Source organism: Euprymna scolopes, chromosome 4 (assembly GCF_053919585.1).
Source record: "Euprymna scolopes isolate OS-2025 chromosome 4, ASM5391958v1, whole genome shotgun sequence".
NCBI lineage: Eukaryota > Metazoa > Mollusca > Cephalopoda > Sepiida > Sepiolidae > Euprymna > Euprymna scolopes.
Window position 1 is genome coordinate 170,356,961 of NC_136485.1, and position 11,212 is coordinate 170,368,172.

Genomic DNA, 11,212 nt, shown 5'->3' on the forward strand with positions numbered 1-11,212 from the left:
AAATAAAAACGACTTGCAGCGTGACGTTTCGAAATTTGAAAGGAATTTGGAAGCATTTAAACTGTTGAATAGAAAATCATCTCGCAAATTCCCGAAACCTATTCTCAATATGAGAATAGGGCCTTTGTTAACTCCTCGGAGCTCTCCTAAAATACAAACAATTAATTTTCGGGGGGGGGGGGTTAAACTGCACTATTGTCAATTATTTCTGTCTTGATTAAAAGATTTAACGTTTTGGAAGCTAGATCTCGTTGAGTTTATAAGTAAAGAAAATTTAAATAAATTTATCGTAACAAAATTTCATAATAGTTTTGTTAAAATTTCGTTCAATTGAAAATTAATGGCTAAATGATAATTGCATCTAATAATCCCAAATTCGTTTAAAAGCAATAATTATTTAATAACAAAAAGGGGGTGCTTATTCAAATTGGCACTTAAATTAATTAAAAGTAAAGAAAATACAGAAAAGTATTACGTTTACTCGTTACAGAAAGAAGATGCCATATTCCAAAAATAACGTAAATCGATCAAGTAGGTTTTTTTTTACTAAGAAAATCAAAATTTACGATTTTTAATGATTTTACTACTAAACTGTATTGAACATAAGGCTGCTTTTTTACATAGACACTTCGATTTGAGTTGTCTCCCCCTTATTTCTTTCATCAGATTTAATAATAGCAAGTGAAAACACTACGACTCGCTTAGTCGAATTTTTTTTTTTTTAAACCAAAAAAAAAAATACTTTATCAAATTACGTAATTTTTTGAATATGACATCTTCGTTCCCGTGTGATTACGTACATTATAAAGACCTTTCTGTGTTTTCTTTAAATTGCCGCCATAAGTGCCAATTCGAATAAGCACCTTAAAAGCGATATTGTTTTAAAACGGCAGAGTGGGATCAAAAGTGAAAGTAAAAAAAGACTCCCGAACAATAAATGAATTACTCATATCTAATACGCATGATAACGTGTTATGACGGCCTGCGTGTTCCAAGTTCGAATTCATTTCGCACTTCAAAAATCACTTTCACTTAGAATGTTGGCAAGTAAGTACCCGATGTCTTTCTTTCTAGAAATATATATCAGGGAAACCAATGCTAACAATGGAAAAATATGAAATTTATCTATATAGCAGGGAGATCAGTAGTGTAGTTTACGGATCGTGCTAAAATAATAATAATATTATATATATATATATATATATATATATATATATATATATATATATATATATATAATTTATATATAAATAGGTTTATATATATATATGTGTGTATGTATATATATATATATATATATATATATATATATATATATATAAATATATATATATATATATATATATATATATATATATATATATATATATATATATATATATATATACAGGTATATATTTAGACTGTCATCTAACAATTTAATAAACAAAAATATAAAAATTGAATTTAACTTGAAAATCATACCCTAAGGTTTAGGACAATCCGTAAACTGCATTAGCGCCTACTCCCCCCCTCTTTTACCCCAGGTATTATCTCCACCTAAAACAAAAATGAAAGTAAAAAAAAAAAACGGGCAACGCTGGTGGGTTGGTATAACTTGTAATTAATAAAATATAAAAATAAATATTTGTAAAATGCTATATTGTAAATAAATATTGCAAATTGTCGAAATATTTGTATGCAGCATTTTAATCCATTATGCACCGGCATATGCGCTTCTTGTCATCAATGTCATGTTATTGAATGTTCATTGCATTCGGTGGCATTTTGCTGATGTATGCATGACGTTGTTGGTATATTTTCGGTTTTGTAGAGGGTATATGTACTTTATATATATATATATATATATATATATATATATATATATATATATATATATATATATATATATATATATATATATATATATATATATGCGTTTTATTTTTTAATACCGTATCTTTCTGTTAAGTTACATTATTGTTTCAGCTGAAACAATAATGTAACTTAACAGAAAGATACGGTATTAAAAAATAAAACGCATATTTGCTCTGCAACAGTATTGAGCACTTTCTTCAGTTTTTATTAATTACCATCTCCACTAACTATATATATATATATATATATATATATATATATATATATATATATATATATATACCTATGCATCTTATGCGTTTGTAAAAATAACATTTTAAAAAAATAATTCCGCCTCAGTTTCACGCACTGACTAAAGCGAGCAAATCGTACTGAAAAAAGATAAAGTTTGTATATCGCTAAATATATATGTAAAACAAAAGAAGAAGAAGAAAAAAAACAAGAAAGAAACTGTAGTTTTTTTTTTTAAATATACATACATACGACGGGAATAGGTGATATTGTAATATAAGCCCCAGAAATCTGTGGGAGAAGAGAAAAACGGCAGTATTGTTGTTGTATGCAGTGTTCTCTTTCCTTTCTCTATTTTGCTCGCTCTTTCTAGTCGGGCGCGTCTGTCGTCTTCGCCTTCACACGACACACTATGAAAAGCGCACTTTTTTTCTTCTTTTACTTGGTATGTTCAACTCGCAATTAATAAAAGCTCCCTCCGACAACATCGGCCGCAGTGTCGTTTTTTTTTTTTTTTTTTTTTTTTTTTCCCTTCTGATATAATTTACTTATTTATTTACTCACAAACATACAAAAAATATATATATATATACATATATATATATACATATATATATATATATATATATATATAACAGACAGCTCCCTGACATCAATCTCTTCTCTACCGCAACCCACGCTAACTGCGTTACAGCGTAACGAACCTAATGTTGCGTAGGTGTAACTGCCTAAGTAATTTGCTTGGATACCTGTTAATCACTAAATTCACTTGAAATTTTTAGGATGTTGTCCAGTATATCCCCGTATTAAAAAGCAAAAAATAAAGACAAATCTGTACGTGCCCGTGACGAAACGAAAATATCATATTCCAAAAATCACGTGAATTGATTAAGTAGATTAATTTTTAATAAAAGAAAACAATTATTGTGGATATCTGAAGAGTGAATTATCTCGCTGTCTTTTTTGAAAAATATCTCAAGAAACAAAAGGAGATAATCCAACAATAATTTTGTAATGCCTACGAATTCCTATTAATCGCTTGACAATGGTTTTCTTTATAAAAATAAAACAACTTAATCAATTTTCGTGATTTTTTTGGAGTATGATATTTTAAGTTCCATCACGAATACAGATTTTTGTTTTAAATATAAGGGGGGTTTGGGATAAGAACCAATATTTAGAGTGGGTTTAATTTAATTATATGCAAAAACATTTTAAAATTATGTTTGAAAAATATTAGGATTCATTTTAGGAATATTTTTTATAATTAAAAAAAATTCTTTGTGATCCTTCGAAATTTAAAATGAATTTAGAAATATTTAAACTATATCGGTGGTTATCCAGAATTCCTCACATATTAAAAACAAAATTACGAAAAAATCTTTATGATCTATACTATTCTTAGAAAATGACTAAAAGCGATTGATGGGAAATCGTAAGTATTACTAAGCTCATCTCGCAAGGTTCAATTATTCTGGAGTTAGCTCCCTTTGTTGTTTCAAGATGGTGACACAACGTCCCTATTTGCTTACTTTTAAAATATGATTTTCTTAGTCTACTAGCATTTCAGCTCGGCGTTGCCCGGGTGTTTGGATGTGTATGTAGAGCAAAAAAAAAAAAAGTGGTAGTATGAAGGCAGACTCGAACCCGTACAACAAAGGAGGAAAAAGAACGGGGTAAAACCTAACGTTTATGCTATTATGACCACCGCCAAACCGGAGGCGACATTTTTTTTTAAATTAAGCCTAGAAAATCTAAAGGAGAGGATAACTTTAAAAAATATCGGCGAAAAATGTGACCCCCCCCCCTGTAGAAAAGTGCCTAGTTGAAGGGGAAAATATTAATGTTTTTAGCTAATTTTTCGATATTTGTCGTATGAAAGGTCGAACTTTAAAACGATACTGATCTGGGTAAAATCCATCGCCTCTATTGAAAGTTTAAGGCAGATATGCAAACATACATACATACATTTATATATTGGTAACTAAAAATTTTCGACCCAAACTGATGAAAAAGCTTGCCCTATCTCTAAATAGCCTTTATGTAAAATTTCAAATATTTAGACCAGAAATTGTCTGAGTAATTTAGAAGAGACCGCAGAGGTCAATTATTTTAAACTTTGACCCCTATTATGGCCCCTTAAAATTTATTGTCTTGGGCTCAAATCAAGTTATTAAGTTAGATCCATGTCAAAGGAATCTATATCTAAAATTTCAAGTGCGTAGACCCAAAATTGTCGGGGGGAGTTGGTAGAGTTCTCAAAGTCAAATCATTGAACTTTGACCCCTTAATCGCCAAATTTCTGGCCAAAAACCGATCACATCGATTTTCCCAAATCTCAGTACCCTGTATATCAAATTTCGAGTCTGTAGATTAAAAATTGACAGAGTTATTGCGTAGGGAAATGTACACAGACACACAGATACACAGACACACACACAGACACGTTCACTTATATATATATATATATATAGATATATCTATAAAAGTGAAAAAAGTATGTGTGTGTGAGGATAATTCTCAACCTATGTACTCAGCGAATTTTTTATCTATAGCCTTGAAATTTGGTATATAGGGTATTCAGACATGATGAAATTTTGTTAATCAGTTTTCATCCGGAAAAAAGGGGATGCTCAGAGGTCAAAATTTAAAAATTAGTACGTGGACGGGAGCATCAGATTTTATTAACCTCTTCACGAATGAACATGCGTGAATCGTTCATATGACAGATTCTTTATGTTAAGAATAAGTAGGTTTGAAAACGCTTTTTAAAGACATGTCAAGTTATCGTACTTGACTCACTGTCTTTAGGTTTTGGTTTTGATCTCAGTCCAAGGATTTTTTTTATGTATACAAGAAGTGAACTATTATTTTTTTTTAAATAAATAAATAAGTGAACTCTTTAGAAAAAAAAAAAACATAATACTTGCATGCACATGTCTCAATTTCTGTGTGAATTCTATCTATCTATCTGGTTGGGCTCCTTGTCCGGACCAATGTGACTCTCTCTCTCTCTCTCTCTCTCTCTCTCTCTCTCTCTCTCTCTCCAGATTTCCCTGTCTTCTATCAACTGCCGCAGATCTTCAGGATTACAGTTGGCGTCATGTGCAACTTGCTGTATGTACATGAATCTAAGTCGTCATCTGCCCGTGTGTCCATTCCGCGGAGTCAACGACAATGTATTTCTCACCATTCTTGCTTGGTCCTCTGGTAGCAACCAACAAATTGTAGCCATCGCTCCCAGATGATAGTATATATGGTAGGTAGGTTGCCATAAAGTTGCTGCTTCATGGGATAATCTTGCCAAGATATATTTAACACTATTCATAGCATACGGGTATATGCCATCTAGCTTTTCTTTCCACTCTTTGGATGAGTGTCCAGGTTATAGCACCGTAAACAAGGACAGACTTCACCGCTGCTCTACCTTTTCTACTTTGAGATGCAAATTTTTTTTTTTTTTTTAATCAATTTTCACCCCAAACAAGGCACAGTGTCACTTTGAAGTAGGGGGTTACTATCAGGGACATAAGTTGTAGGGGTATTATGAAGGGAGATTGCTATTAGTGGTAGTGAAGGTTTCTTGTAGTCATTGAATGAAACAAGCTTAGTCTTGGCAGCATTGAATGTGACCATCCATTTTTGTCCCCATTCCACTAGAGATTAGAGGTCATCCTCTAGTGTTTCTGCGATTTCCTTAGATATGTGTTCATTTGTTTTCCTGTCGTGACTGTTATAGAGTGTGGTGTCATCAGCATATATACCCATCTCAGAGGAAATTTTGTCGGGGAGATCATTTATGAATATCAGGAACATTAGAGGTCCAAGGATAGACCCTGGGGCACTCCCACATTTATATCATATTGTTTAGATGTACGACCGTCGAGGACAACCTGGATTTTTCTCTTATCTAAGAAGGATTTAATTATGTTAAGTATTCTACCAGTGATACCGTATGATCTAATTTTCCTGAGTAGACCCTCATGCCATACCCTGTCAAAAGCCTTAGATATATCTAGAGCTACCGCTCTACCCTCCCTCGCTTTGTCCAGTGAATGGTATATACGTTCAGAGATTACAGTGAGGATGTCTGCTGTGGAACGGGCTTGTCTAAATCCATATTGTTGGTCAGTCAGAAGTTTCTTCTCCTCACTGGCATGATGAGAGAAGAATTATTTTTTTTTTTTTTTTACACGGTGGTCACCACTTATCAAGGCCCGGAAGCCTCTCAGGGATAAGGGTTATTGCAAGTACAGTACATTAGTGTGGAGATTTAATGAAGTGTTTACTTAAGGGGGTGGTTCATTAGGAATTTGTTAATGTTGGACTTGAAAACATCCCAGTTGTAGTAAGGTGGGAAGCAGGCAGACGGAACAGAGTTCCACAGGTGTGCAGTTCTAAGAAAGAAGCTTTGTTCATAGAATCTACATTTTGATTTAGGCACAGATAAAGAGTGGGGAAAATTTTTCACAGTGGATTCAGCTAGACGGGTGTTTTTCGTGAAAGATTAGCGAGAGGGGACCAGAGATTGGAGTTCAGACGAGCACTTGCCATGGAAATAACGATAAAACAAGGATAGCCTCACAATGTCTCTTCTGTGGGAGAGAGGTTGCAGGGTAGAGAAAAGGGCATCCCCCACTAAGCCACGAAGTCTATTTTGTACTCTGTCAAGGCAGGATAGGCTGTTTTTAGCAGCTCCTACCCAGATATAGCAGCAGTATTCCATCCTTGGACGTACTTGGCTTTTATATAGATAGAGAAATGCATCAGTAGTGAGATATCTTCTGGAGCAGTAGAAGGATCCCACCATCTTTCCAGTGGCCTTGGCAACAGACTTAGATGCCAGTTCAGGGCCTATCAGATTTGCGACTCTCTTTTGAACCTTGTCAAAAAGCGAGAGACTAGTAGCCGATGCACCAGCCCAAATATGACAGCAATACTCCATACATGGGCAAATGGTTGCCTTATAGAAGTACAGGATACTTTCGGGTGCTAGTAGTTTTCTAGCACGGTAGAGAGAGGCCACCTTCCTTGCAGCGGCCCTGGCAATGCCCTCGATGTAATTGTTCCAACTCATGTTTCCTGTGAACGTTAGGCCAAGGAGCTTGAAAGAAGTACACTCAGATAAAGAGTCATTGGCCATTGCTATAGGTGGTAGAGAATGTTTCTTGTAATTATTGAATGAAACTAGTTTAATCTTGGCGGCATTGAACGTGACCATCCATTTTTGTCCCCATTCCACTACAGATTGGAGGTCATACTCTAGTGTTTCTGCCATTTCCTTAGATATGTGTTCATTTGTTTTCCACTCATGCCTGTTATAGAGAGTGGTGTCATCAGTAAATATACCCATCTCCGAAACAATTTTATCAGGGATGTCATTTATGAATATCAGGAATAATAAAGGTCCAAGGATAGACCCCTGAGGTACTCCCACATTTATATCATATTGTTTAGATGTACGAGCGTCGAGGACCACTTGGATTTTTCTCTTACTTAAGAAGGATTTAATTACATTTTGATATCTATCTCTCCGTGAAATGTTGCTGCCCAGATATGTAAAGTGTATGAATTAAAATATAATATTTATGCATATTTTACGACTGGGCAATGTCAGGCGGCCTCCTAGTTAAAAATAAAACTACTTGATCACTTGATATTATTTTTGGAGTATGACATTTTCGTTGCATTATAGTTACGTACATCATACAGATTTTTTTTTTTTTTAACTTTTGTTTTTTAATATAGGGTAAATTCTGGACAAGCGCCGAGAATTCCTATTTACTTGCCTTTCTATTAAGGCAGCAATTTTTAAGGTGGGAAAAATCCAGCTACCCCCAAAGAGGCACTCTGGGTTAGGGCAAAAATTAAAATTCTTAGCAAATTAAATGGACCATTTATACCTTGGGGTCGGGCTATGCCGGTTTCCTTTGAAGGAGAAAGTTTACGGAAATGTCAAATTACAAGCGGTCTCCACAACGATGTATATCCTGGTCATAAGATGACATAGATTGCCTAGCATTACAGAATAGTCACCCATCTTGTACTGGCCAAACTCAATATCACTTAACTTTGGTGATGTTTTTATTTCTACTTGGAGGTCACCACTTGTCAAAACCCGGAAACCACTCAAGATTAAAGGTTAACCAGTGTTAGGTAGACAGTGAAACACACCATGATGATCAGTTATGGTGGAACTTGTGTATGGTTTAATTATATACGAGGACGACTTAAGAGGAACTTATTTACATTAGACTTGAAAGTGAACATACTATAGTCAGCTGGAAAGCAACCCCATGGTATTGTGCTTCACAGGCGGACAGTTCTAGGAAAGAAACTTTGTTCATGGAATTTTAATTTAGTTTTAGGCATGGGTAGAGATTAAGGAAAATTGTTGACAGTTGTTGTAGCTAGACGAGTCTTTATTGTGAAACTTTTACAGCCGCGCAGTAACTATTAAAGTAACTATTGAAGTAACTATTAAAGTAACTATTAAAGTAACTATTAAAGTAACTATCAAAGTAAATATTAAAGTAACTATTGAAGTAACTATTAAAGTAACTATTAAAATAATTATTAAAGTAACTATTAAAATAATTATTAAAGTAACTATCAAAGTAACTATTAAAGTAACTATTAAAGTAACTATCAAAGTAACTATTAAAGTAACTATCAAAGTAACTATTAAAGTAACTATCAAAGTAACTATAAAAGTAACTATTAAAGTAACTATTAAAGTAACTATTAAAGTAACTATTAAAGTTACTATCAAAGTAACTATCAAAGTAACTATCAAAATAACTATCAAAGTAACTATCAAAGTAACTATTAAAGTAACTATTAGAGTAACTATTAAAGTAACTATTAAAGTAACTATTAAAGTAACTATTAAAGTAACTATTAAAGTAACTATCAAAGTAACTATTAAAGTAACTATTAAAGTAACTATTAAAGTAACTATCAAAGTAACTATCAAAGTAACTATTAAAGTAACTATTAAAGTAACTATCAAAGTAACTATTAAAGTAACTATCAAAGTAACTATCAAAGTAACTATTAAAGTAACTATCAAAGTAACTATTAAAGTAACTATTAAAGTAACTATTAAAATAACTATTAAAGTAACTATCAAAGTAACTATTAAAGTAACTATTAAAGTAACTATTAAAGTAACTATCAAAGTAACTATTAAAGTAACTATTAAAGTAACTATTAAAATAACTATTAAAGTAACTATCAAAGTAACTATTAAAGTAACTATTAAAGTAACTATCAAAGTAACTATTAAAGTAACTATTAAAATAACTATGAAAGTAACTATTTAAGTAACTATCAAAGTAACTATTAAAGTAACTATTAAAGTAACTATTAAAGTAACTATCAAAGTAACTATTAAAGTAACTATCAAAGTAATAATCAAAATAACTATTAAAGTAACTATTAAAGTAACTATTAAAATAACTATTAAAGTAACTATTAAAGTAACTATTAAAATAACTATTAAAGTAACTATTAAAGTAACTATTAAAATAACTATTAAAGTAACTATTAAAGTAACTATCAAAGTAACTATTAAAATAACTATCAAAGTAACTATTAAAGTAACTATTAAAGTAACTATCAAAGTAACTATTAAAATAAATATCAAAGTAACTATTAAAGTAACTATCAAAGTAACTATCAAAATAACTATTAAAGTAACTATTAAAGTAACTATTAAAATAATTATTAAAGTAACTATTAAAGTAACTATTAAAGTAACTATCAAAATAACTATTAAAGTAACTATCAAAGTAACTATTAAAGTAACTATTAAAGTAACTATTAAAGTAACTATCAAAGTAACTATTAAAGTAACTATTAAAGTAACTATTGAAGTAACTATTAAAGTAACTATTAAAGTAACTATCAAAGTAACTATCAAAGTAACTATTAAAGTAACTATTAAAATAACTATCAAAGTAACTATTAAAGTAACTATCAAAGTAACTATCAAAATAACTATTAAAGTAACTATTAAAGTAACTATTAAAATAACTATTAAAGTAACTATTAAAGTAACTATTAAAATAACTATTAAAGTAACTATTAAAGTAACTATCAAAGTAACTATCAAAGTAACTATTAAAGTAACTATTAAAGTAACTATCAAAGTAACTATTAAAGTAACTATTAAAGTAACTATCAAAATAACTATTAAAGTAACTATTAAAGTAACTATTAAAGTAACTATTAAAGTAACTACCAAAGTAACTATCAAAGTAACTATTAAAGTAACTATTAAAATAACTATCAAAGTAACTATTAAAGTAACTATCAAAGTAACTATCAAAATAACTATTAAAGTAACTATTAAAGTAACTATTAAAATAACTATTAAAGTAACTATTAAAGTAACTATTAAAATAACTATCAAAGTAACTATTAAAGTAACTATTAAAGTAACTATCAAAATAACTATTAAAGTAACTATTAAAGTAACTATCAAAATAACTATTAAAGTAACTATTAAAGTAACTATTAAAGTAACTATTAAAGAGCAGAGATTGACTCGCAATATATGGCATAATCATGTTTGACACACCAGTTCCCATCAGATCATCGAAGTTAAGCAACAATGAGCCTGGCCAGTACCAGATGGATGACCATTTGGGGTTTCCAGGTGCTGTATGTGCTCTTCGCATTGTTTCCAGTCATCCTGGACTTCTTCTTGCCCCTAGACTCAAGCAGTGCCAATTCAGGACAGATGTGGTTGGAGATTGTGCAAACTTTGCCTCACAATTGCATGTGCAGATGCCCCTACAGGGGGTATCCTTTGTCTTTCAATACTGCACGGAGGCATCGAGACTCGCAACGTCTCTTTTGTGAAAAAGAGGAAGTAAGGAAGTGAAAAGGTACTCACCCACTAGATTTCAAAGACGATTTTGTACCTTGTCAATGCATGAAAGTATAATATTAGTAGCTCTTCCCCAGATGTGACAACAATATTCCAACTTAGAACATATTTGGCTCTTGTATAAGTAGAGGATTGCATCAGGAGTGAAATGCTTTCTGGAGTAATGGAATGATCCAATCATATTTCCAGTAATTTTAGTAACTGAACTGATGTAAGTCTTACATTTCA

The 11,212-nt window shown here is 31.5% G+C and overlaps 1 protein-coding gene and 1 pseudogene across 2 annotated transcripts in view; one reads left to right on the forward strand and one right to left on the reverse strand.

Moving 5' to 3' along the window:
* LOC145270222 (uncharacterized) overlaps positions 1 to 2,606 on the reverse strand; it is a 27,336-nt gene extending 24,730 nt beyond the window's left edge. The window contains exon 1 of one of the 2 annotated variants that reach the window (XM_080125858.1): positions 2,341 to 2,606. The gene's annotated coding sequence lies outside the window, so the exon portion shown is untranslated. Of the gene's footprint in view, positions 1 to 2,336 lie in introns of both variants that reach the window. The other variant, XM_080125856.1, reaches the window with a different exon arrangement.
* Positions 2,607 to 10,644: 8,038 nt separating this feature from the next.
* LOC145273583 (5S ribosomal RNA) lies at positions 10,645 to 10,762 on the forward strand (annotated as a pseudogene).
* The last annotated feature ends 450 nt before the right edge of the window (positions 10,763 to 11,212 follow it).